Source organism: Mustela nigripes, chromosome 1 (assembly GCF_022355385.1).
Source record: "Mustela nigripes isolate SB6536 chromosome 1, MUSNIG.SB6536, whole genome shotgun sequence".
Taxonomy (NCBI): Eukaryota; Metazoa; Chordata; class Mammalia; order Carnivora; family Mustelidae; genus Mustela; species Mustela nigripes.
This window is the reverse complement of record NC_081557.1, coordinates 146103288-146129009: the sequence shown is the minus strand read 5'-3', so window position 1 is coordinate 146129009 and position 25722 is coordinate 146103288. Positions and strand designations below refer to the sequence as shown.

The window sequence follows — 25722 nt, the reverse complement described above, 5'->3', positions numbered from 1 at the left end:
TGTCCCCACCAATCACTGCACCTTGGAGTGAGGTTCTATTGAAATACTGTGTCATGGTCAGCTATCTTTCTAATACATGGGACACTTCTGAGGAGATAAGTTAGAACCACCCAGGCAATCTATAGAATCATGAGCTAATAAAAGGTTATCATTTGAAACACTAAATTTTGGGATAGTTTTTACACAGAATAAGCTCATTGATGAACACCTTGTCTAAGTCACTTATCATATTATATTTCTCGTTTTAATCAAGGTATAGTTGACATAAAACATTACATTAGTTTCAGATATACAATGCTGTGATTAAACAAGTTTTATGTTAGGCTATGATTATCACAAGTGTAGCTACTCTCTGTCACCACAGAACACTATTACAATAACACTGACTATATTTGCTATACCTTGTATTCCTGTGACTGATTTATTCCATATCATATTATATTTTAATTAACTGCTTAGAGGTCTAGAACCCCTATTGTACTATCATGACCATGCTTTAGTAAAGCACATCACATCTCAGTCACCTTTTTATCCCTAGCAACTGGTATAGTGTCTGGGAGATAATCAGGATGGGAAATGTGATTGCCCTTGAAAAATATAAAACTGATTATGTCATTTCCCTAATTAAAATTCTAAGCTCTTTGTGCATGCATACAAAATATTCAATAAATACTTTTTAAAAACACACGTTAAGCTTTTAAAATGCCTTTTTGTTGACAAAATTAATGATTCATCTCTAACTTCCCCAGCTCTAAGATGACTGTTGAATTCATGAAAAATTTATTAACAGCTAATATATATCTGGCATACTATGTGCTAACATTCTAATAAGGGAAACAGGATTTTAAACAAATGCAAATACAAATAAAAAATAAGTATTACTAGCATAATAATGAGCATATATATTGAATACACAGACCAACCCAAAGGAGCACATCTCACCCGAAAGGAAGCACAATGCTTCAGCTGTGTTCAGTTTTGCATTATGAGGCTGTACTGGTTGGGAAGAAATAGTGAGAGGAGAAGCAGTTTTGGCAGAAGAAGCAACATGGGTAGATCCCAAGTGGCAGGAAACTGCAAGGAACAGAGGGGTATAAAACATTTTCTTTGGTTGCATTGTAGGGGTAAGAAGGTCAAGTGCAATTCTTGGTTAGAGAGGTGAGGCAAGGACAGATTATGAGAAACTGCTCCTGACACCAAGGGGCTTGGGAACATGCCAGTGGGCTTACTTGGAGAGGAAGAAGCAGAGGCATGCCATGATAAAATGTCTGTGTTAGACTAAACAGTTTCAAAGTAGTAAAATATGGTGGAGGTCATATTGTTTTCCATCCATCCAGATATAAATGCTAGAATAAATGGAAGGAGTATTATAGGTTTTGTTGCCTTTTCCAAATAAAAAAATAAAGACTAAAGATTTTTAAGCATGCACATCAATTCAGCAGTGTTTATAGTGGAATGAATCTAAGTTCTCCCGGGAGAAGGGAAGTTTTGTTGATGAATTATCCTTGTCAAATGCTTAATGCCATGGTGTGGGTTGGGGCAGAAGAAGAAAATGAAAGTTTCTGCCAGATCACAACATACAGTTAAAAAATGCTGTTGTTTTTTATATGCAGATGAGTCAGGTCAAGGAAAAAATGGTGCTTATGACATTTCAGATCTGTAACTGAACCAACTTGAACTCCAGGTGTTCCTCTGTATAGCAAGCTGCTTCTTCTTCTTCTTCTTCTTCTTCTTCTTCTTCTTCTTCTTCTTCCTCAAGATTTTATGTATTTATTTGATAGAGAGAGAGCAGCAGAGGGAGAGAAAGAGAAGGAAAGGGAGAGAGAAAGAGAAGGAAAGGGCTCCCTGAGCAGGGAGCCTGATGTGGGGCTCATCCTGGGATCATGACCTGAACCAAACCCAGACACTTAACTGACTGAGCCACCCAGGTGCTCTATGGCAAGCTTCTTGTTTCAATTCCCATTTTTAGTAAATACTTGTTGAATAAATAAATAAACTGCAGAGGCCACAGATATTAGTAATAATTTTTATGTTCTATAAAGACTATATGTTTTATGTTCTATAAAGGGTGAGATTTTCTTCCTAAACATTTTCTTTTAAAGATTTTATTTACTTATTTGACAGACAGAGATCACAAGTAGGCAGAGAAGCAGGCAGAGAGAGGAGGATGCAGGCTCCCTGCTGAGCAGAGAGCCCGATGTGGGGCTTGATCCAGGATCCTGAGATCATGACCTGAGCCGAAGGCAGAGGCCACTGAGTCACCCAGGTGCCCCTCCTTCATAAACATTTGATGGAAATCACCAATAGAACTAAATGTGCCTGATGCTTTCTTGGTGGGAAGATTTGTGATAAGAATAAACTAATTATCTTTAGTGGTTGTAAAGTTATTCAGATTTTCTTATTTATTTTGTGTCGATTTTGGTTAATTATAATTTTCTAGGAATTTGTACATTTTATCTAAATTATCAAAATTGGTAGCTTAAAGTTGTTCATGATATTTTCTAAAATGCCTTTTCATATATAGAGAGAATTTGAGTGATGACTGTACTGTCTTTTCTGATATTGGTAATTCATGTTTCTTCTTTCTTTTTTTTCTTAATCCATCCAGTTAAAAGTTGACTAAATTGACTGATCTTTTAAGAGAATCAATTCTCTTAATTTGTTTATTTTTTTCCTATTTGACTAATTTCTATATTTTATTATTTCCTTCCATTTACATTGGTCATTAATATACCTTTGTCCTTTTTCCTAATAATTTAAAGCTGCAGATTTCTCTCTGAGCACTACTTTATCAAGAGGAAAATTTTTTGATATGTTGTATTTTCATTTTCATTTGCTTAAAAAATTTTAAATGTCTCTTATGATTTTTTTTACCCATGAATTATGTAGAGCTTAATTTACAAATATTTGAAGTTTTCTAGAGATTTTATTCTTATTGATTCTAATTTTATTCCACTATGACCAATGAACATATTGTGCAGGATTTTCATCCTCTTTTAGTCTATGGAGACTTTTCTTTAGCCCAACATGTGGTTTATCTTTTTTTTTTATTTTTATAATAAACATATAATGTATTATTAGCCCCAGGGGTATAGGTCTGTGGATTGCCAGGTTTACACACTTCACAGAGTCTCTTATGGTTTGTCTCCCTCCCGAGCCCATCTTGTTTCATTTATTCTTTTCCTATCCCCAAGCCCCCCACGTTGTGTCTCCACTTCCTCATATCAGGGAGATCATATGATAGTTGTCTTTCTCTGATTGACTCATTTCGCTAAGCATAATACCCTCTAGTTCTATCCAACATGTGGTCTGTCTTAATGAAATACCATAAGCACTTGTAAAGAATAAGCATTCTGTTGTTACTTGGTATAGAGTTCAATAAATATCAAAAACATCGACACTGTTCAGATCTTCTATGCCTTTACTGATTTCTTTTTGGCATAGTTCCTTCACCAATTTTTGAGAAGGCTACTAAAATCTATAATCATTAATATAGTTTTATTTATTTTTCTCTTTAATTTCCATCAATTTTAACTTCATGAACTTTTCATTTCTGTTGTTAGGTATGAACCCATTTGAAATTATGTCTTTCTTATTAAGGAACTCTTACCATTATGAATTATTTCTCTTTATCTATGATAATTATCTTTGTCTTGATATTTTTCACTTTATCTGACTTTAATAAACTCACTCTGATCCCCTTAATCTTATTGTTTGTATGGTATAATTTTTCCCATCCATTTTTCAATATATCTATTTTATTTCATAGACTAACTATGTGCTGAAGAAAAAAAAATGTTTTAACAGAAACTTTTTTCCTTCTTCATTTTTAAAGGCTATTTTCATGAAGGTATAGAGCTCTGGGTTGATAACTTCACTTTCATCACTTTAAAGATGTTCATCTGTTCTCTTTGTTCTCTATTGTTTTCATGAGAATTCTTCAACCATTTGAATAATAATTGTTCCTCCATATTTAACATGTGATTTTTCTCTTATAGATTACAAGATGTTCTCTTTATCATGGCTTTTCAAAAGTTTGTCATGTAACTAGGAATGTTATTCTTTGTATTGACATTTACTGAAAATTTTCAAATATGAAGATTCTTATCATTCACCAAATTTGGGGAATTTTGAGCTATTATTTCTACAATGGTATCTTTTGCTTTGTTCTTTCACCACTCCCCTATGGAGACACCAATTGTACCTATGTTACACATGCTGATATTGTCCTACCAATTACTGAGCATCTCCTTATTTTTAAAATGTTTTTCTCTATCAGATTGCATAATTTCTATTGATAGATTTTCAGGTTTACATAGTCTTTCCTCTGTCATCTCCATTCTGCTATTAGATTCATTATTTGAATAATTTTATTTTTGGCATTATATTTTTCAGTTCTATCAATTTTATTAGTTTCTTTAGGTTTCCTATATTTCTGTTTGGATTTCTAATCTTTAGTTCTTTGGAGCCATAATTTATTTTACATCCTTGGGCACAGTTTTAATATCTGCCTTTAATGCCCTGTCACCTCATAGTAACATTTGGATGGCCTGGGATCAGTGTCTGTTGATTTTTTTGTTCCCTTGAGGATGCATTGTGTTTTCCTACTTCTTGATAGGTTAATTAACTTGAACCTGTAAATGTTATATGAGAAGATTTTGGATTCTGTTATATCTCTCCAAATCAGTGTAGTTTTTTGTTGTTTGGTTAAGCAATTCATTTGGTCTGTTTCAAATAACAAACTCACTCCTAGGCAGCAGCATACATCTTTGTGCACTTCTTCTAGCCTTGATTATAGTGATTGGACACTGACACATACATGGTGTAGGTGTCAGCGAAGGACTTAGGCAGAGTTTCAATATAGACTTTGAGCCTGTCTTCTTTTGGGGGATTTGCCCTTATTTTCCAGTGATTCTGGCTACCCCAAGTCTTGTCTTCTGGTTCTTCAACCAAGAAATATAGTAGATTTCTTATTAATTTTTTTTTTAAGAGAGAAAAGAAGAGCACATGAGTGGTGGGGGAGAGGCAAAGGGAGAGGGAGAGAGAATATTAAGCGGACTCCACATACAGCATGGAACCAGATAGGGGCTAGATCTCATGACCCTGAGATCATGACCTGAGCTGAAATCTAGAGTAGAATGCTAAATTGACTTAGCCATCCAGCAACCCCACTCTGCCTGTCTTCTTTTGGGGATTTGCCTCTCATTATCTAGTGATTGTGGTTACCCAAATCTTGTCTTCTGGCTCTTCAGCCAAGAAATATAGTGGATTTTCTTCCTTGTTGTTGTTTTTTTTTTTTTTTTTAATTATTTATTTATTTTAGAGACAGAAAGAGCTAGAGAGAGAGAGAGTACAAGAGAGGTAGGGAGCAGAGTGGGAGGAAGGCTCCTCACTCAGCAGGAAGCCCAATGCAGAGCTCAATCCCAGGACTCCTAGAGCATGACCTGAGCTGAAGGTGGACACTTAACCAACTAGAATCATCCAGGTACCCCAGGATTTTCTATTACATTTTTAACTGTGCTTCCTGGCACAGATTGTGAGGGTCCTTCAGAGTAGAAGCCCTAAAACAAAAATGGAAAATGCACCCAATGTTCCTTCTTTCCTCCTAGTTGTAATTCCCCTCTAAAATTTGCTGCGGCCTTCTCCTTCCTTCCCCTCTCCTTTTTGCTCGTGTTCTTTGCTTTCCAAAGAACTTCCATAGTTGTTTTGATAAGTATTCCAGCATGTTTAGTTGTTGTCTGAGGAGGATCAGTCTAGCAAGAGCTAACTTGGCCATTATTAGAGGTGGAATGCATAGAATTGATATCCCAGAAAAAAATTACATTTTCTTTAGAAAGAAGAGAGGTCTGTCCCCAGAACAAATGTTTTGGAAAGCACTTAACAATTACCTAATTATCTTGTTTTTTAAGATTTTATTTTTAAGTAATCTCAACACCCAGTGTAGGACTTAATTTCACAATGCTGATATCAAGAGTCAAGGTTCTACTGACTGAGTAGAACCCGAGCTGCGGAGAGTGAGCTTCCCCTACCTGAACAGCCTGCTGCCCTTCAGCCGCGAGCCTCCCACGATGAACCCCGTGGTGGCACCGCTGTCCTGGATGCTGGGTACCTGGCTGTCAGACCCGCCGGGAGCCGGGACCTTCCGACGCTGCTGCCTTTCCAGTACCTGGAGGAGGTGTACATCTCCCACGTGGGCCAGCCTGTGCTGAACTTCTCGTTCAACACCTTCCACCCGTACACGTGCAAATCCATGCACAGGGAGTGTGGCTTCATCTGCCTCAAGCCCGACAACCAACAAGGTGGCCTTCCTCAGCGCCCAGAACACAGGCATCGTGGAGGTGGAAAACGGTTAGGTGAACAGGCAGGAGCTGTGCATCACGTCCCACTGCATTGCCAGGATCTCCTTCGCCAAGCAGCTCCACGTGGAGCAGATTACCCGAAAATTCAGGCTGAATTCTGAAGGCAAACTTGAACAGACGGTCTCCATGGCAACCACTACCCAGCCCATGACTCAGCATCTTCACATCACCTACAAGAAGGTCACCCCGTGACCTTTCGGCTTCTCCATAGTCGCTCACAGCCTGTGCGGATGTGGCCGCTGGCCTCGTGGGCCCCAGAGTGCTGCAACGGGTTCCTGTAACAGCGTAGACAAAAACAAATAAAAGGCCTTTATTTAAAAAAAAAAAAAAAAAAAAAAAGTTTCTACTTTTTTACTCTAAAAAGGCCAAGGTTCTACTGACTGAGTCAATCAGGTGCTCCCTAACTTCTTGATAAATGTTTTTTTTTGTCAGATACTGTGGTAAACCTCTCAATTCCAGGTTCCTATAGTCACCATCATGCATAGGACTGAAAGCTGATGGTATCTGCATAGGACTGAAAGCTGATGGTATCTTAGCCAAGCTGTAACTTCCAATAAACAGATTTGGGGTGAAAAACCATAAATATTTTGCTATATTATATAAAATGCTTCTATGGGTGCAATTAATGTAAAATAAAAACTACTCCAGACAGAAAGCTGAAGACACTTGAATATACCAGGGAAAATTACCATGTCAAAGATCAGATGACTAGTACTTAACAAATACCTACAAATTTCTTACATTTCTCAGTACCCCTTTCGACTATGTTAGGTTTATTTAACTAATTCTGGAAAATGAAATGGAAGTGCAATGATACAAATCTCTTCTGAGCCAAGGCATTTATGAGTTGGTGAGCTGCCTCTACCTCTATCTCCCACACCCTGGGATCCGGGAGACTGCATACTCTATGTGACATTGGATTTATATTGAAGAGGGTTGCCTGGCCTGTCATGGATTTTGCAGGAGCAAGAATTAAGACTTTAGTTTATTTTGCCACTGAGATTTTGGTGTTTTTCTACTGTGTCAGCTATTTTTAATTTTTGAATATACCATTCTACAGTTTAAATTCCTATTTAAATTATAATTAGCAACCTTTTCATTAAAGTTGCCCTTGGAGAATTTACTGAAAGTTTACTTTTTATTTTAACTGCATTTTTTTTTATTTATATGAGCTTTCTTTTTTTCTCTCTTAAGAGTAGTCAAATTTTGCATTGAAAAAATGAGGACAAGAGAAAATATTTTTACATTTTGGACTCTTAGAATAAAATGCATTTCCAATAGAATACAAATTGCATTCTCCTATTATATCATTGATCTGTCTAACTTGTTCATAGCAAGGAAGTTTCTAAAAGTCTTTATGCATTAATTTAAGGTATTCGATTATTAAAGTGCTGATGGCTTCTAAAGCTATGTTATAAAAGTCTTTGTATATCTATTTCAATGTTTTCGAACACAAAGTCATTCAGAGTAAAAGCAGAACAGAAACAGTCTTACTTTCAAAATGTTCCTATGCTAATGCAAAATCTGGTACCAAAGGCATAACTTTATGGAAAATTTTGATCAAAATGTACATTTTACCAAGGTGTTACATTGTAATCTACACATATAATTTAGGCCAAATCTTTCTCTTGTTGCATTCCTTATTCAGCTCCATCTGTCTCTTTTCTCTCAAACAACCAGGTCTTATCAACGGAGGAGTCCCATCACTGCTGCTGTTGCCATGAGTCTATAGATATTTGACCTCAGAGTCTTCCTTTCCCATGGGCTCTTGATGTTCTATGGTGTACAGGCAGGCTCGAGTACTGAAAAATTACGTGATGGATCTAGAACCTCTTAACATCTTAACCTTAAAGGAATTACTGGTAATTAGTAAATCATACACATCAGAGAAATGTCTAAAGAGCACTTCTAAGGTGACAAGCCCAATATCAAAACCCTCAACCTATCCTTTGGTTATGTCTTCTAGGTACCATCCATCCAATTTTACACCCAGGCAGCCTTGACATTCTCTCTTACCCCACACAGTTAGTCACTTCACAAGTCTTATCAATTTTATCTCAAAATATCTCTCAGGTGTGTGCCGTTCTTTCCATCTGTACTTGCAGCCTTCCTTTTCAAACTACTGGTATAACTCTCCTGAGCAACTGTGACATGGGACAGTCTGGTCCCAACAGTCTCCTCTGCCTCACTCAAATTCCCACTTCAGAATTTTTTACCCAAGGTTTTAAAGTGCAATCATGTCATCTCCCTGTTCACAATCCTCTTAAAATTTTCCTTTGCTGTTATGAAGAACAAAACCCATGATATAGCATACAAGGCTATTAGTCTGCCCTCCATGACCACTCTGGTGTTATTCCACACTTACCTCCCCTCCTGCTCTCTGTGCTCAGTCTTGATGATCTTCTGGGTCTCAGTGCCATTCCTTTGGCCTTGGACATTCTTCATCAGGTTAAAATTCACTTGTCTTTCAGGTTCTGGCTCAAATGAAACTTCCTAATAGGTCACAATGTTACATCTTTTCTTATCCTTTCATAATTTTTCTTCATAGTTTAAATGAAGATTACATTTATGCATTTACTTCTGTGACTTTTTATGGTAACCTCCATAACCAAAGGGGCTGTGGCTAGTCAAGCTCTTCATTTCATCCCTAAAACTTAGTACTTTCCTTGTACTTAGTTGGAGCCCCAAGGATATATACTTCATGAGTGTATGAATATACAATTAAATGAACAAATAGAATTTGTAATTCCAAAAAAATTTTTTTTTTTAGTGGCTGAAAGACAACTTTATTACTTTTATGTACAGAAAATCAAGCCGTGTCCACTCAGCCCAGTTTGGTGGCCAGTTCTTTAGCCTTTGCCTTTTCCAGCTTGGCGATGTGAGCCACCAACTTCGGACGTTGCCTCCCCAGTGGCGGAGGATCTCGTCGTATCTGTCATTGTAATTGGTCCTGATGGCTTCTACCAGCTTTGCCAGAGCCCCTTTGTCTTCTGAGTTGACCTGCGTGAAGGTGACCGTGGTGCAGGTCTTCCTGTGGACCAGATGCCCCAGCCTGGCCTTCCCCTTGATGATGCAGTAGGGAACCCCCATATTGTGACACAGAGTGGGCAGGAACACCACCAGCTCAATGGGGTCCACGTCGTGCACAATCACGACCAGCTGGGCCTTCTTGTTTTCCAACAGTGTGGTGACTGTGTTCACCCTGGCTCGCAGCACAGGGGGGCTTCTTGGTGAGGACATCCCCTTTGCCGGCATCTTTCTTCTTGTTAGATTATCTGGTTAGATCTACTTAATAGAAAATGAAATGCGAGAATAACAGAGTGCTGTAGTATTATCTAAGCCTAGGAATCAATGGTAAGAAATAGTAATTAGAGAAGCTTTAATTGCAGATCTCCCCAGTGTAAGTGGGAATTCCAGAATGAACCATTTTCTTACTGAAGTCCCATTTAAACATTCAAACTCATTTTTTTCGTATTATAACTGCCTCTGTTTTCCAAATATTATTTGTTTGTTTTTGTTTTGTTTCTAGTTTACTTGTATGTAGAATTTGTAGTATTAAAGAAAAGTTAGCGTCATTGATTATGATGTCCGGTAGTTACATTTTCAAGAAATAGCTTAGGACTAGAAAAGTATGCACTTCACAGTACATTTCATACAAAATAATCTACCATATTTCCTATATTCATTCTATTCCCAAATACCACCTTTGTGGTAATGTTATGAGAACCATTATTTTCCAAGTCAAAACTAACATACCTCGTGCTTCACGTGTTTGACAAACTCATTCGAACGTTTTTCCTTTTGAATTTTTACTTAAAAATATGCTTTGTATTTTGAAAAGAAACCAAAGACCCATCAAACTTTCACCAAATAGAATTTCTACAATTGTTGCTGCAGAGGAATAATTAGTGTGTTTTACTTATTGCTGTTCTTAAAGCCTTCATTCTCCTTCTGGTTACATTCGCCAGATTTAGGTTCCTGCTGTTTGGGTCTATATATGAAATGCTGCTCTTAACGCAAAAGATTTTTGGGTGTTGGGTAACTGAAGTGCCTGAAAGTCAACAGGCTTGGGAACTTATATCTCAGAAGACTTATGATGTCCCTTTGGCTACCAACTTGGAAGTGCCAAAGAGTATCTTTCTTGAGCTGAAAGCACTTTTCCATTAGGAATAGGAAGTACTGAATTGATAGTACAGATGAATGGTTTCCAATCCCATCCTGTGACCTGTAGGGCACAAGCCCCACATTTTAGTGACTTAATGAAGATGAAATGAGTGTCTTTTTAATACATGTATTTTAATACTTTTCTCATACTGAGTGATTTGGTAATTCCTATGAAAACTTAACAAGCAAATACTCTTTATTTTCATTTCTAAGAATGTATCTACAATCAAGGATATTAATTACAGCCTTGTCAACAGAAGGAAATAAAATAGACTAACCTAAGCGAGAAGGAAAAAAGAAAAGGCAACTGGTTTAGTTCTTTACCTCTACTCAGAATGGGAGGGAGACTCTGGGGGCTGTGTCTCCTCTTAGAGCTCAACATTCTCTCAGATCAACTGTTCCAAGGTTTCTACTGGGGAAGAGGTTATTAGCAAGCCCTTTTGGTTCTCACATTAAGCTAAGTCCTCTTGTTCTTCATTAGTTTAAAACTGGTCTTGTGTTCTCCATCTGGTAATTTTTGTCCCAACTCAATTGGTTCAGAAGTCTGGTGATTAGTTGTCATGCTATTTATTAGATTGTGTCAAAACCCAAAAGTGTTGATAATCGGTGATCCCCAAGATATAAAATTAAGTGAAAAAATAAGGGGTAGAGAAGTAGGTATCATTTGTACTGAACAGGAAGATTTGCATATATTCTTTTATATTCATTTGATATCACTGAAAGTTTATACTGTTGATGCTCCTGAGGGGAAATTTCAGGAAAAGGAATAGAGAATGCCTTATTTTTCACTATATACCCTATAATTATTTGTCATTGTAAAACTCTGTGCATGTAGAACTTTTTCAGAAAAATAAGTTAAAATATAAAATTTATAAAAACATAATATATGCATTTCAATCTGCTCTTTGGAAGTAATGTGATTAATAAGACTCCGAGATAGTACTTACTGAGAAACCTGCTATGCCAGGCTCTCTGTTAAGCATCATGATGACTCTCTCATTTCAACTCTATCAACCCTATTATGTAGATACAGATTTTACAATTGTAGATGAGGAACTTGGGCCCAAAAAGGTGATTCACACAAGATGACACAGTATTTATCAGAGCAAACATGTAAACTTAGCTTTTGTAATTCCAAGGTGCATGCTCACTTCATTATATCACACGGGAGTTCAGTCTTAAAACTCATTTCGTTTATTCACCAGGAAAAACTGAATTGAATTAATAAATGGTGGCAAGCCTAAGCACTACTGCCCTGCCATTGGGTGCCTGAGATTTGTATAATGCATGTTGAATTTGTTATATTAAGGCTTAGAAAATCCTTGGGTAACTTGCAATAGATTTAGTAATGATCATTTTATCTAGTCCATTTTATCTAAAGTCCTCCTGCCCTGCCCCCCCGCTTTTTTTTCTGAATCAGGCAACTAGCTCCCAGAAGAAGCACTAGCAAAATGGAGCACAAGATAGGTAAATAGTTTATCATTCTTAAATCATCTTGTTTGTGGTATCACAAGGACATATGTGGCTTTGTTTGGGGGGCTTACCACAGAAGTGGCAATGTGAGGCCACCACTAAATCACATGTTGTATTTATTTCACGTTTTAATTTAGAATACACTGTGTTTCTCTTGGTATATTACTGGACTCTAGCCTACGCTATGTTACAGAATTTCCTTTGAGATTAGACAATTCAATTCTTTATCACTTCTAGCTGATGACCTTGGGCAACTTAATCTTTCTATGCCTCAGTTTTCTCATCTTTTAAATGGGGATAATAAGAATACTATCTCATAGACTTGTGATGAATATTATATGAAATAATAATAAAATAACAATGCCTATGAAATAATAGGCATGTAATGCTGAGGTTGCATAATGTTTAATAAGTCTTACCTATGTATCATTATGATTTTATCCTAAAAATCAGTTTTTGTTTTTGTTTTGTTTTTTAATTTATTTTTTATTTTCAGCATAACAGTATTCATTATTTTTGCACCACATCCAGTGCTCCATGCAATCCGTGCCCTCTATAATACCCACCACCTGGTACCCCAACCTCCCACCCCCCGCCCCTTCAAAACCCTCAGATTGTTTTACAGAGTCCATAGTCTCTCATGGTTCACCTCCCCTTCCAATTTCCCTCAACTCCCTTCTTTTCTCTATCTCCTCATGTTCTCCATGCTATTTATTATGCTCCACAAATAAGTGAAACCATATGATAATTGACTCTTTCTGTTTGACTTATTTCACTCAGCTAAAAATCAGTTTTATATTTGCTTAAGACTTTAAAATTGTGATAGTCCTGCTTTCATAGGAAGGATAATGTGAAAAATCTTAAGTGGGTAATTATGTCAAATGGATCAAATACTGAATAAATTACCATCCATTTATAGCTCCTTTAATGGGACTTTAATGTATTGTGAACTCAAACCAATTTGGAATGTTTCATTTATTTTTTCCTTTGTTTCTCAGTTTGGTTAAATCAAGAAAGAGTTTGGGACGCCTGGGTGGCTCTGTCAGTTAAGCTGCTGTATTTGGCTCAGGTCATGATCCCCGTCCTGGGAATGAGTCCAGTATCTGGCTCCTTCCTCAACAGGGGGCCTGCTTCTCTCTCTGCTTCTGCCTGCCACTCCGCTGCTTGTATGCTTGCATTCTCTCTCTCTCTCTCTCTCTGACAAATAAATAAATAAATGTAATCTTTAAAAAAAAAGAGAGAGAGAGAGCTTAAAACATTTTAGTCTTGGTCAAAGTTTGGATGATAATATAAGTCATGTAGTTGTGAAAAAATTGGACATATTTTACAATAAAACTTTCCATTTGAGTTTATTGTATTATTGTAAGCATATTCATAGATTTGGGTTCACAATGAGCTGAATTGCTCTCCAGACAAATGTTATGGATTTCTTTCCCTCTCTCTTTTTTTTAAAGATTTTATTTTTATTTGACAGACAGACATCACAAGTAGGCAGAGAAGCAGGCAGAGAGAGAGGAGGACGCAGGTTCCCAGAAAGCCTGGGCTCAATCCCAGGACCTGGGATTATGACCTGAGCCAAAGGCAGATGTTTTAACCCACTGCGCCACCCAGGTGCCCCTGGATTTATTTTTCTAATTCTGTCATATACACTGCTTACCCTTCTGAAGGGGAGAGGGCAGCTAAGTTTTATTAAGGTCATCAATTTCCCTCTAAAATGGTCTGGTAGAAATATTTAAATATTAGGTTTTTGAAGTCTTTAATTTTTCACTAAATAAATATTATTATATTCATAAATCTCACATGTTACTTTATTATATTATATATTATATTCATGCATTACTTATTTTGAGATCATATCTTAGCTACAATTCTCACTGAATTTAATGTTGTATTAGGAATTTAATTTTTAATCAATGTCTGCAATTTTTGTCTTCTTTTTTATTCAGACTTATTCTTTACTATAATATAAGAGATATAATTTTTGTTAATTACTGGCATATAATTGCATACAATAAAGTGCCAAATTTTAACTATAATGGTGAATTAATTTTCAGTAAATGATAAACATGGGTATGTGAAATGTATACACCTGTGTGATCATTTCCCAGTTAAAATACAGAAAACAGCAAGCTTTCAGAATGCATGTTTTCCTCTTACCTCTTCTCAGACAATCTCTCCTTGGAAAGTTAAATATTATTCTGACTACTGTACCCATAGATTAGATTTGTCTATTTGAAAACTTTAGGTTAAATAAAACATATGGTATATACTGTCTTGCGCATGGCTTCTTTTGTTCAACTTTATGTCTGTTAGGTTCATTTAAGTTGTTGTGTGATACCTTTTTATTTTTTTTCATTGCTGGGTAGTAGTCTGAGAGTGTGTGTGTGTGTGTGTGTGTTTATTTACATTCTCCAGAATGTTTATTTATATTTCTCCAACTCACTGTGGATGGGTTTTTCCAGTTTTTAGTTATAAACAAAATTGTTATGAATATATTTCTATATTTTTTGACACAACTACTTATTATTGTTGAACATATATGTAGGAGTATAATTGTTGAGTTGTAGTATATGTTTGTGTTCAGCTTGGTACATGCTATATATGGGATGTGTGTGTCCCCCCAAACTTTTTAATATATTGAAATCCTACCCCTCAAAATGACAGTGTTAAGAGGTGGGGCCTTTGGAAGGCAATCAGGATTAGATGAGTGGTGAGTCATGAATGGTGGGTGCATATACTAATTTATATTCCCATCAGTAGTTTATCAATTTTGTAGATTTTTTTAAAACATTAGCTTTTGATTTTATTTTTTACTTTTCCCTAGCTTTTACATTTTCTATTTCATTCACTTCTGGTCTGATATTTATTTATTTCCTTTCTGTAACTTTGGGTTAGATTTATTCTTTTCTTGGGTTTTTAGAATGGAACCAGGATTATGGATTTTAGATCTTTCTTCCTTTCTCATGTAAACATTCAAAGCTATAGTTTTCCATCTAATCACTGCTATAGCTTCATCCAATACATTTTTATTTTTATTTTCAGTTGTTATATTTTATTTTCTCTTTCTTTTTGATTTCTTCTTTAGCCTAGAAGCTATTTAGTCTATGTGTTCCCGAAGCGAGCACAGCCTAGAAGTTATTTAGAAGGGTTGTTTAATTTCTACATATTTTATGTATTTCCAATTTTCTTTCTGTTGCCAACTTCTAATTTGATTCAGTTGTGGTCAGAGAACCTACGTTGTATGATTTCAGTCTTTCAAATGTATTTAAGCTTATTTTATGTCTTCACATATTGTCTATAATAGAGAATGTTCTATATGCACAAAACAAATGTATTCTGTTTTCTGTAGGGTAGAATGTTCCATATATATTCCATATATAAGAATTTGGTCAAGTGGGTTGATAATGCTGTTCAAGGGTTCTATATTCTTACTGATTTTCTGTCTAGTTGTTATGCCATTTCTTGACAACAGAATATTAAATTTCCAGTTGTAAAGTTGAATTATACATTTCCCCTTTTAATTTGTCATTTCTCACATCATATATTTTAGGGATCTGTTTTCATATAATCATGTACTTATAATGGCTATTCCTCCTGACACATTGCCCTTTTTATTATTATGAAATAGCTTTCTTTCATCCTGTCATATTTCTTGTTTTGAAGTCTTGTTTTATATTAATGAAGTCACTCCATTACTCTTATGGCTAATGTTTCATGGTAAATATTTTTCTACCTTTTCTTTTCAACTTATTAGTCTTTGATTCTAAAATGTACTCTCCTAGTCAACATTCTGTTCTCAGAAAGTAGCATAACAGCCATTGATTGTTAGTTATTCTTCACTCTTGAGATTTCAACAAATGAGTGATCATTTCTTTGGAATTTTTTAAATAAAGTGCTACTGAAAGGGATGGAATAAGACGGGGTAGAAAACATAAATAAGTTCCCAAAACTTTGGGGAGTTGTATTTCATAAAGTTTGGAGAAAACTAAGTATATTAAAAGCAAAAAGTCAAAATACTTAGTATAAAGTTAGTTAAATATTAGTAATTCAAATGAATAATTAAAGAAGAACAGACCAATAATTGTACTCATTCATGATGCAGAATTTTTTGTATGTTTTATTTAAAGCTATATCGCCTTTACCCAGAACTGTGTTTGGTCCAGGGAAGACTCTTAATAAATGCATTTTGGATGAATGAAGGCAGTCCTTAAAGAAACCTTTTAAAAGAAGAAACTATAGAAATATAACCAAGAATAAATATTAGCGAATTGTTAGAGGGATGCTCAAACATTACTAGTAAGGTAATTCTTATAAAAGTGTGAAAGCTACAGAAAGATTTCTGATCTCCAAAGGAAATAAAACCCACAGTTTTGGGGACCAGCAGGTATTGACTACAAAGATTAAACAGATATACTAGAATTATAGTTAAGATACATGCGTTCTAATCCTTGTTCTTTTTTTGTTCTTACTTTTCACTTGGACAGATCAACTCAATTGTTGAAATATGGGAAGTGAACAGACATGTTTATAGTTTCTTCTGTTTTTTTTTTTTAATTTATTTTTTATTTTCAGCATAACAGTATTCATTATTTTTGCACCACATCCAGTGCTCCATACAATCTGTGCCCTCTATAATACCCACCACCTGGTACCCCAACCTCCCACCCTCCCGCCCCTTCAAAACTCTCAGAGTGTTTTTCAGAGTCCATAGTCTCTCATGGTTCACCCCCTTCCAATTTCCCCCAACTCCCTTCTCCTCTCTATCTCCCCATGTCTTCCATGCTATGTTATGCTCCACAAATAAGTGAAACCATATGATAATTGACTCTCTCTGCTTGACTTATTTCACTCAGCATAATCTCTTCCAGTCCCGTTTCCTCTGTTTTTAACATTGAAATATTTCTTAAATGGCATATTACTTTTACCTTTTCTGCTGAAAGAAATTATTTTGATGGAAAATAGATAGAATAAATGTTTCCATGGAACTGTATCATTTACAAAAATCACTTAGGATGCAGCCTACAAATGCAAATATCTGGGCTCTATTGTCTGCTCTGTATGCCAGTTCAGTAAGTCTCACATGGTACCCAGAAATCTATAATTTTACCAATCATTCTAGATTATTCTGATGCAGATGCCCTGAGGATTACTCTTTTAAAAAGTATAGTCTTGGTTAAGAGAGAAATTCAGCCAAGAGTTGGTGAAGAGGCTATCTGAGAGCATCTAGGTGCTTCAAACTAAGATGCCTTGCAACTGGTGGATGTAGAAAAATAAATTAGTAGAACATTTCCTATTATGGAAAATTTTATTAAAAATTTAAAATTTACGTATTTAAATTACTATGAATAGATACTTTATATTATTATTATTATTATTATTATTATTGGAAATCCTAGAAAATATAAAAAGATTATTAAAAGTTGGTAAGCTTACATTAGGGCAAAATCATATTCACATAATAAGAGCTATTATATGAAAGAATACATTTCAGTAACCCCCTGGGCAGAGTTAGCACTATTTAATCAAATATACAAAGAGAAAGATTTTATCTTTGAAAATATCTTCTTGAACATCAAAATTGTTTAAATAGCTAAAAATTCAGGAATTGATTTAGCTTAAAGGAAGGTTTCTGGTTTCTGGTTATACTCCAGAGATCTCTGTTCTCAATTCTGTTCTCTGTAGCACTATTTATTAGTCATAAGTTATAGGCATTATTATAACATTTGGAAATACTATCTAGAGTATTTTCATCTGATATTTCCATTTTCTATTGATGCTACACACTGCCCCCACCCAGTCAGCTAGGTAATCCCATATTCATTGCCATAGGGAAGGAATGCAGAACAGAGAAAAAGTATTCTTTATTGGTTCCTGAGTTTAAAGTTTAGGATTTGCAGAAAAAGAGAAGTATTCTAATAAGATAATACATTTGTATAAATACACAGAAGGAAAGAACATGCATTCTGGCATCCAAGGTAAAGGTTCTTCTGGTTGGAGAAGGAGAAGTGGATGAGGAATAGTGATATGAGTTTTGGTGATGCTAGCTTCTTCATAAATGGTGCTGGGCCCCTGAGTTCATGCCCCTCAGGATGAGTGGAGGGGGATGTGGCAGGGGGGAAACTGTGTGCCCTCTCCTGGAAAATGTAGTTGTCAGTAGAGGAGCTCTGGCTGCATGTTGTGTCTAGGCAGATAGAAATTCCATGGAATCCCAGCTCAGAGTCCACGAGCTCCATATTAGCAACAGAACAGCAGTCTGAACTGTGTGCTCAAAGAGTCCCTTGTGTCACAGAAAGACAAGAAGTTCTGAAGAGGACTTTTGGAAGGGAACAAAGTATAGTACAACAGGACTTATATGTAATAAAGCTAAGTTGCCATGAGCCTGAAGATGACTCGACAGATGTCCACATAGTCAGATGGCAACCAGAGCAGATGCATTCCTCCTGCCAACTTCCCACCACCTGCCTCCAATCTCATTGGCATCCTTCAAACCTTCTTGGAACGTAAAGGTGATTTTAAGTAATGTCAGCTGGGGGTCTTAAATCTACAAAGATTAAATTTCTCCACTTGGAGGAAAGGGCCAACTTAAGTTGGGTGATTAAAAACAAAGAAGAGGCTCACATTTGCTCTGTAGACATATATGAAATTTAAAGAAATAATGAAACCATGTGAGATAGGAAATGTGTGGGTGTTTGGCCCATAATCCAAAAAGTAATAAATAGTTGGAACTATGGGCCAAAGCCATCAACATAATATGTTATGGGGAGAATGTGAACATAATATAAATATTCCAGCAGAGCCTGAGAGCTTAGCCACAGAGAGGGTAAATAGCTAAGAGCTTCAATGAACCTTACAATGCATCAATAAAGTCATAATGGCTAAAGAAAAGGATGGTTCTAATCCACTGCATTGGAAAGATAATCTCGGAGGGTGTGTGTTTGGAGGGTGTGGGGGTGTGATGGCAGTTATTTCTTTTTGTTTTGTTTTTAATTAATTTTTATTTTTTATAAACATATATTTTTATCCCCAGGGGTACAGGTCTGTGAATCACCAGGTTTACACACTTCACAGCACTCACCAAAGCACATACCCTCCCCAATGTCCATAATCCCACCTCCTTCTCCCAAACCCCCTCCCCCCAGCAACCCTCAGTTTGTTTTGTGAGATTAAGAGTCACTTATGGTTTGTCTCCCTCCCAATCCCATCTTGTTTCATTTATTCTTCTCCTACCCACTTAAGCCCCCATGTTGCCTCACCACTTCCTCATATCAGGGAGATCATATTATAGTTGACTTTCTCTGCTTGACTTATTTCACTAAGCATGATACGCTCTAGTTCCATCCATGTTGTCGCAAATGGCAAGATTTCGTTTCTTTTGATGGCTCCATAATATTCCATTGTGTATATATACCACATCTTCTTGTTCCATTCATCTGTTGATGGACATCTAGGTTCTTTCCATAGTTTGGCTATTGTGGACATTGCTGCTATAAACATTCGGGTGCACGTGCCCCTTTGAATCACTATGTTTGTATCTTTAGGGTAAATACCCAATAGTGCAATTGCTGGGTCATAGGGCAGTTCTATTTTCAACATTTTGAGGAACCTCCATGCTGTTTTCCAGAGTGGCTGCACCAGCTTGCATTCCCACCAACAGTGGAGGAGGGTTCCCCTTTCTCTGCATCCTCGCCAGCATCTGTCATTTCCTGACTTGTTGATTTTAGCCATTCTGACTGGTGTGAGGTAATATCTCATTGTGGTTTTGATTTGTTTTTCCCTGATGCCGAGTGATATGGAACACTTTTTCATGTGTCTGTTGGCCATCTGGATGTCTTCTTTGCAGAAATGTCTGTTCATGTCCTCTGCCCATTTCTTGATTGGATTATTTGTTCTTTGGGTGTTGAGTTTGCTAAGTTCTTTATAGATTCTGGACACTAGTCCTTTATCTGATATGTCGTTTGCAAATATCTTCTCCCATTCTGTCAGATGTCTTTTGATTTTGTTAACTGTTTCCTTTGCTGTGCAAAAGCTTTTGATCTTGATGAAATCCCAATAGTTCGTTTTTTCCCTTGCTTCCCTTGCCTTTTGCGTTGTTCCTAGGAAGATGTTGCTGCAGCTGAGGTCGAAGAGGTTGCTGCCTGTGTTCTCCTCAAGGATTTTGATGGATTCCTTTCTCACATTGAGGTCCTTCATCCATTTTGAGTCTATTTTTGTGTGTGGTGTAAGGAAATGGTCCAATTTCATTTTTCTGCATGTGGCTGACCAATTTTCCCAGCACCATTTATTGAAGAGGCTGTCTTTTTTCCATTGGACATTCTTTCCTGCTTTGTCGAAGATTAGTTGACCATAGAGTTGAGGGTCTATTTCTGGGCTCTCTATTCTGTTCCATTGATCTATGAGTCTGTTTTTGAGCCAGTACCATGCTGTCTTGATGATGACAGCTTTGTAATAGAGCTTGAAGTCCGGAATTGTGATGCCACCAACGTTGGCTTTCTTTTTCAATATCCCTTTGGCTATTCGAGGTCTTTTCTGGTTCCATATAAATTTTAGAATTATTTGTTCCATTTCTTTGAAAAAGATGGTTGGTACTTTGATAGGAATTGCATTAAATGTGTAGATTGCTTTAGGTAGCATAGACATTTTCACAATATTTATTCTTCCAATCCAGGAGCATGGAACATTTTTCCATTTCTTTGTGTCTTCCTCAATTTCTTTCATGAGTACTTTATAGTTTTCTGAGTATAGATTCTGTGTCTCTTTGGTTAGGTTTATTCCTAGGTATCTTATGGTTTTGGATGCAATTGTAAATGGGATTGACTCCTTAATATCTCTTTCTTCTGTCTTGCTGTTGGTGTAGAGAAATGCAACTGATTTCTGTGCATTGATTTTATATCCTGACACTTTACTGAATTCCTGTATAAGTTCTAGCAGTTTTGGAGTGGAGTCTTTTGGGTTTTCCACATATAGTATCATATCATCTGCGAAGAGTGATAATTTGACCTCTTTTTTGCCGATTTGGATGCCTTTAATTTCCTTTTGTTGTTTGATTGCTGAGGCTAGGACCTCTAGTACTATGTTGAAAGAAGGTGATAATGGACATCCCTGCCGTGTTCCTGACCTTAGCGGAAAAGCTTTCAGTTTTTCTCCATTGAGAATGATATTTGCGGTGGGTTTTTCATAGATGGCTTTGATGATATTGAGGTATGTGCCCTCTATCCCTACACTTTGAAGAGTTTTGATCAGGAAGGGATGCTGTACTTTGTCAAATGCTTTTTCAGCATCTATTGAGAGTATCATATGGTTCTTGTTCTTTCTTTTATTGATGTGTTGTATCACATTGACTGATTTGCGGATGTTGAACCAACCTTGCAGCCCTGGAATAAATCCCACTTGGTCGTGGTGAATAATCTTTTTAATGTACTGTTGAATCCTATTGGCTAGTATTTTGTTGAGTATTTTCACATCTGTGTTCATCAAGGATATTGGTCTATAGCTCTCTTTTTTGGTGGGATCCTTGTCTGGTTTTGGGATCAAGGTGATGCTGGCCTCATAAAATGAGTTTGGAAGTTTTCCTTCCATTTCTACTTTTTGGAACAGTTTCAGGAGAATAGGAATTAGTTCTTCTTTGAATGTTTGGTAGAATTCCCCCGGGAAGCCGTCAGTCCCTGGACTTTTGTTTGTTTGGAGATTTTTAATGACTGTTTCAATCTCCTTACTGGTTATGGGTCTGTTCAGGCTTTCTATTTCTTCCTGGTTCAGTTGTGGTAGTTTATATGTCTCTAGGAATGCATCCATTTCTTCCAGATTGTCAAATTTATTGGCGTAGAGTTGCTCATAGTATGTTCTTATAATAGTTTGTATTTCTTTGGTGTTAGTTGTGATCTCTCCTCTTTCATTCATGATTTTATTTATTTGGGTCCTTTCTCTTTTCTTTTTGATAAGTTGGGCCAGGGGTTTATCAATTTTATTAATTCTTTCAAAGAACCAGCTCCTAGTTTCGTCGATTTGTTCTTTTGTTTTTTTGGTTTCTATTTCATTGATTTCTGCTCTGATCTTTATGATTTCTCTTCTCCTGCTGGGCTTAGGGTTTCTTTCTTGTTGTTTCGTCAGCTCCTTTAGGTGTAGGGTTAGGTTGTGTACCTGAGACCTTTCTTGTTTCTTGAGAAAGGCTTGTACCGCTATATATTTTCCTGTCAGGACTGCCTTTGTTGTGTCCCACAGATTTTGAACCGTTGTATTTTCATTATCATTTGTTTCCATGATTTTTTTCAATTCTTCTTTAATTTCCCGGTTGACCCATTCATTCTTTAGAAGGATGCTGTTTAGTCTCCATGTATTTGGGTTCTTTCCAAACTTCCTTTTGTGGTTGAGTTCTAGCTTTAGAGCATTGTGGTCTGAAAATATGCAGGGAATGATCCCAATCTTTTGATACCGGTTGAGTCCTGATTTAGGACCGAGGATATGATCTATTCTGGAGAAAGTTCCATGTGCACTAGAGAAGAATGTGTATTCTGTTGCTTTGGGATGAAATATTCTGAATATATCTGTGATATCCATCTGGTCCAGTGTGTCGTTTAAGGCCTTTATTTCCTTGCTGATCTTTTGCTTGGATGATCTGTCCATTTCAGTGAGGGGAGTGTTAAAGTCCCCTACTATTATTGTATTATTGTTGATGTGTTTCTTTGATTTTGTTATTAATTGGTTTATATAGTTGGCTGCTCCCATGTTGGGGACATAGATATTTAAAATTATTAAATCTTCTTGTTGGACAGACCCTTTGAGTATGATATAGTGCCCTTCCTCATCTCTTATTATAGCCTTTGGCTTAAAATCTAATTGATCTGATATAAGGATGGCCACTCCTGCTTTCTTCTGATGTCCATTAGCATGGTAAATTCTTTTGCACGCCCTCACTTTAAATCTGGAGGTGTCTTTGGGCTTAAAATGAGGTTTTTGGAGGCAACATATAGATGGGTTTTGTTTTTTTATCCATTCTGATACCCTGTGTCTTTTGACAGGGGCATTTAGCCCATTAACATTCAGGGTAACTATCGAGAGATATGAATTTAGTGCCATTGTATTGCCTGTAAGGTGACTGTTACTGTATATGGTCTCTGTTCCTTTCTGATCTACCACTTGTAGGCTCTCTCTTTTCTTAGAGGACCCCTTTCAATATTTCCTGTAGAGCTGGTTTGGTATTTGCAAATTCTTTCAGTTTTTGTTTGTCCTGGAAGCTTTTAATCTCTCCTTCTATTTTCCATGATAGCCTAGCTGGATATAGTATTCTTGGCTGCATGTTTTTCTCGTTTAGTGCTCTGAAAATATCATGCCAGCTCTTTCTGGCCTGCCAGGTCTCTGTGGATAAGTCAGCTGCCAATCTAATATTTTTACCATTGTACGTTACAGACTTCTTTTCCCGGGCTGCTTTCAGGATTTTCTCTTTGTCACTGAGACTTGTAAATTTTACTATTAGGTGACGGGGTGTCGGCCTATTCTTATTGATTTTGAGGGGCGTTCTCTGAACCTCCTGAATTTTGATGCTCATTCCCTTTGCCATATTGGGGAAATTCTCCCCAATAATTCTCTCCAGTATACCTTCTGCTCCCCTCTCTCTTTCTTCTTCTTCTGGAATCCCAATTATTCTAATGTTGTTTCGTCTTATGGTGTCACTTATCTCTCGAATTCTCCCCTCGTGGTCCAGTAGCTGTTTGTCCCTCTTTTGCTCAGCTTCTTTATTCTCTGTCATTTGGTCTTCTATATCACTAATTCTTTCTTCTGCCTCATTTATCCTAGCAGTTAGAGCCTCCATTTTTGATTGCACCTCATTAATAGCTTTTTTGATTTCACCTTGGTTAGATTTTAGTTCTTTTATTTCTCCAGAAAGGGCTTTTATGTCTCTCGAGAGGGTTTCTCTAATATCTTCCATGCCTTTTTCGAGCCCGGCTAGAACCTTGAGAATTGTCATTCTGAACTCTAGATCTGACATATTACCAATGTCTGTATTGATTAGGTCCCTAGCCTTTGGTACTGCCTCTTGTTCTTTTTTTTGTGTTGAATTTTTCCGTCTTGTCATTTTGTCCAGATAAGAGTATATGAAGGGGCAAGTAAAATACTAAAAGGGTGGCAACAACCCCAGGAAAATGTGCTTTAACCAAATTAGAAGAGATCCAAAATCGTGAGAGGGGAGAAAGGGGATATAAAAAGGTTCAAAAAGGAAGAAAGAAAAAAAAAAAGAAAAAAGAAAAAAAAGAAAAGAAAAGAATTAAAAAAAAGAAAACACCTAAGAAAAACGTGAAAAAGAAAAAATATATATATTAGATAAACTAGTAAAAAATCATTAAAAAAGAAAAAGGTAACAGTTAAAAAAAAACAAAATTTTACCCGAAGGCGAGGAAAAAAAAAACAAAAAATGAAAAAGAAATAAATTAAATTAACTGCAAGACTAAAAAAAAATCACAGGGAAAAAGCCATGAGTTCTGTGCTTGGCTTTCTCCTCCTCTGGAATTCTGCTGCTCTCCTTGGTATTGAAACCGCACTCCTTGGTAGGTGAACTTGGTCTCGGCTGGATTTCTTGTTGATCTTCTGGGGGAGGGGCCTGTTGTAGTGATTCTCAAGTCTCTTTGCCCCAGGCGGAATTTCACAGCCCTTACGTGGGGCCAGGGTGAGTAATCCGCTCGGGTTTGCTTTCAGGAGCTTTTGTTCCCTGAGCGCTTTCCATAAAGTTCCGCAGGACGGGAATACAAATGGCGGCCTCCTGGTCTCCGGCCCTGAGGAGCCGAGAGCCCAGGGCCGCACTCCTCAGTGCGCCCTCAGCGAACAGCGCCCAGTTACTCCCGTCTGCCTGACCTCCGGGCGCGCTCCGAGCTCACTGAGCCTGCGACCGGTTCAAGGTCACCCCATGCTGCGAGCTTACTGTCGGCTCTGTCTCTGTAGCTGGCTTTCCCGTTCCAATACCCGCAAGCTCTGCGACACTCAGACACCCCCGATCCTTCTGTGACCCTGCGGGACCTGAGGCCATGCTGACCCCGCGTGGGCTTCGCCCCGGTTTAGCTTCTGGAGCGATGTCCCTCAGCGGAACAGACTTTTAAAAGTCCTGATTTTGTGCGCCGTTGCTCCGCCGCTTGCCGGGAGCCGGCCCCTCCCCCCGGGGTCTATCTTCCCGTCGCTTTGGATTCACTTCTCCGCCGGTCCTACCTTTCAGAAAGTGGTTGTTTTTCTGTTTCCAGAATTGCTGTTCTTCTTCTCTTCGATCTGCCGATGGATTTTCAGGTGTTTTCAATCTTTAGATAAGCTATCTAGCTGATCTCCGGCTAGCTGAAGTAGTCTCAGCCTGATACTTCTCTGCCATCTTGACTCCTCCCCCCTGTTTTTGTTTTGTTTTGATGGTGGTTATTTCCATGTAATTTGCTCTAAACTGGGCTGAGTTCAGAGAAATGTAAAAAAAAGCAAAAAAAAAAAATTAATGAGGTCCTATATTCTATGAATAATATGACCATATACCATATATCCAATTAGCTCAGGACAGTTCCATTAACACCTGTTGTCTTAGTGATTTGCAGGTTTTATATAAAGCAGCAGTAAAGAATGGAGATTTGTTTTTATCTGTAGATAAGAACTGGTGCTCTCCCGGATGGTAGATGACTCACCAGGTCTCTGTCCTCCATCACTAAGGGTTATCACTTGGAAGAGGAGTTGAGCTTTTCTGTGGTGCCAGTGGATAGAATTAAGG

General features: G+C 37.1%; 2 pseudogenes; one reads left to right on the top strand and one right to left on the bottom strand.

Moving 5' to 3' along the window:
• Positions 1-6564, top strand: part of LOC132025440 (peroxynitrite isomerase THAP4-like) — an 86769-nt pseudogene extending 80205 nt beyond the window's left edge.
• A 2619-nt stretch (positions 6565-9183) lies between these two features.
• The window catches only part of LOC132025397 (large ribosomal subunit protein eL8-like), a 28368-nt pseudogene continuing 11829 nt past the window's right edge, over positions 9184-25722 (bottom strand).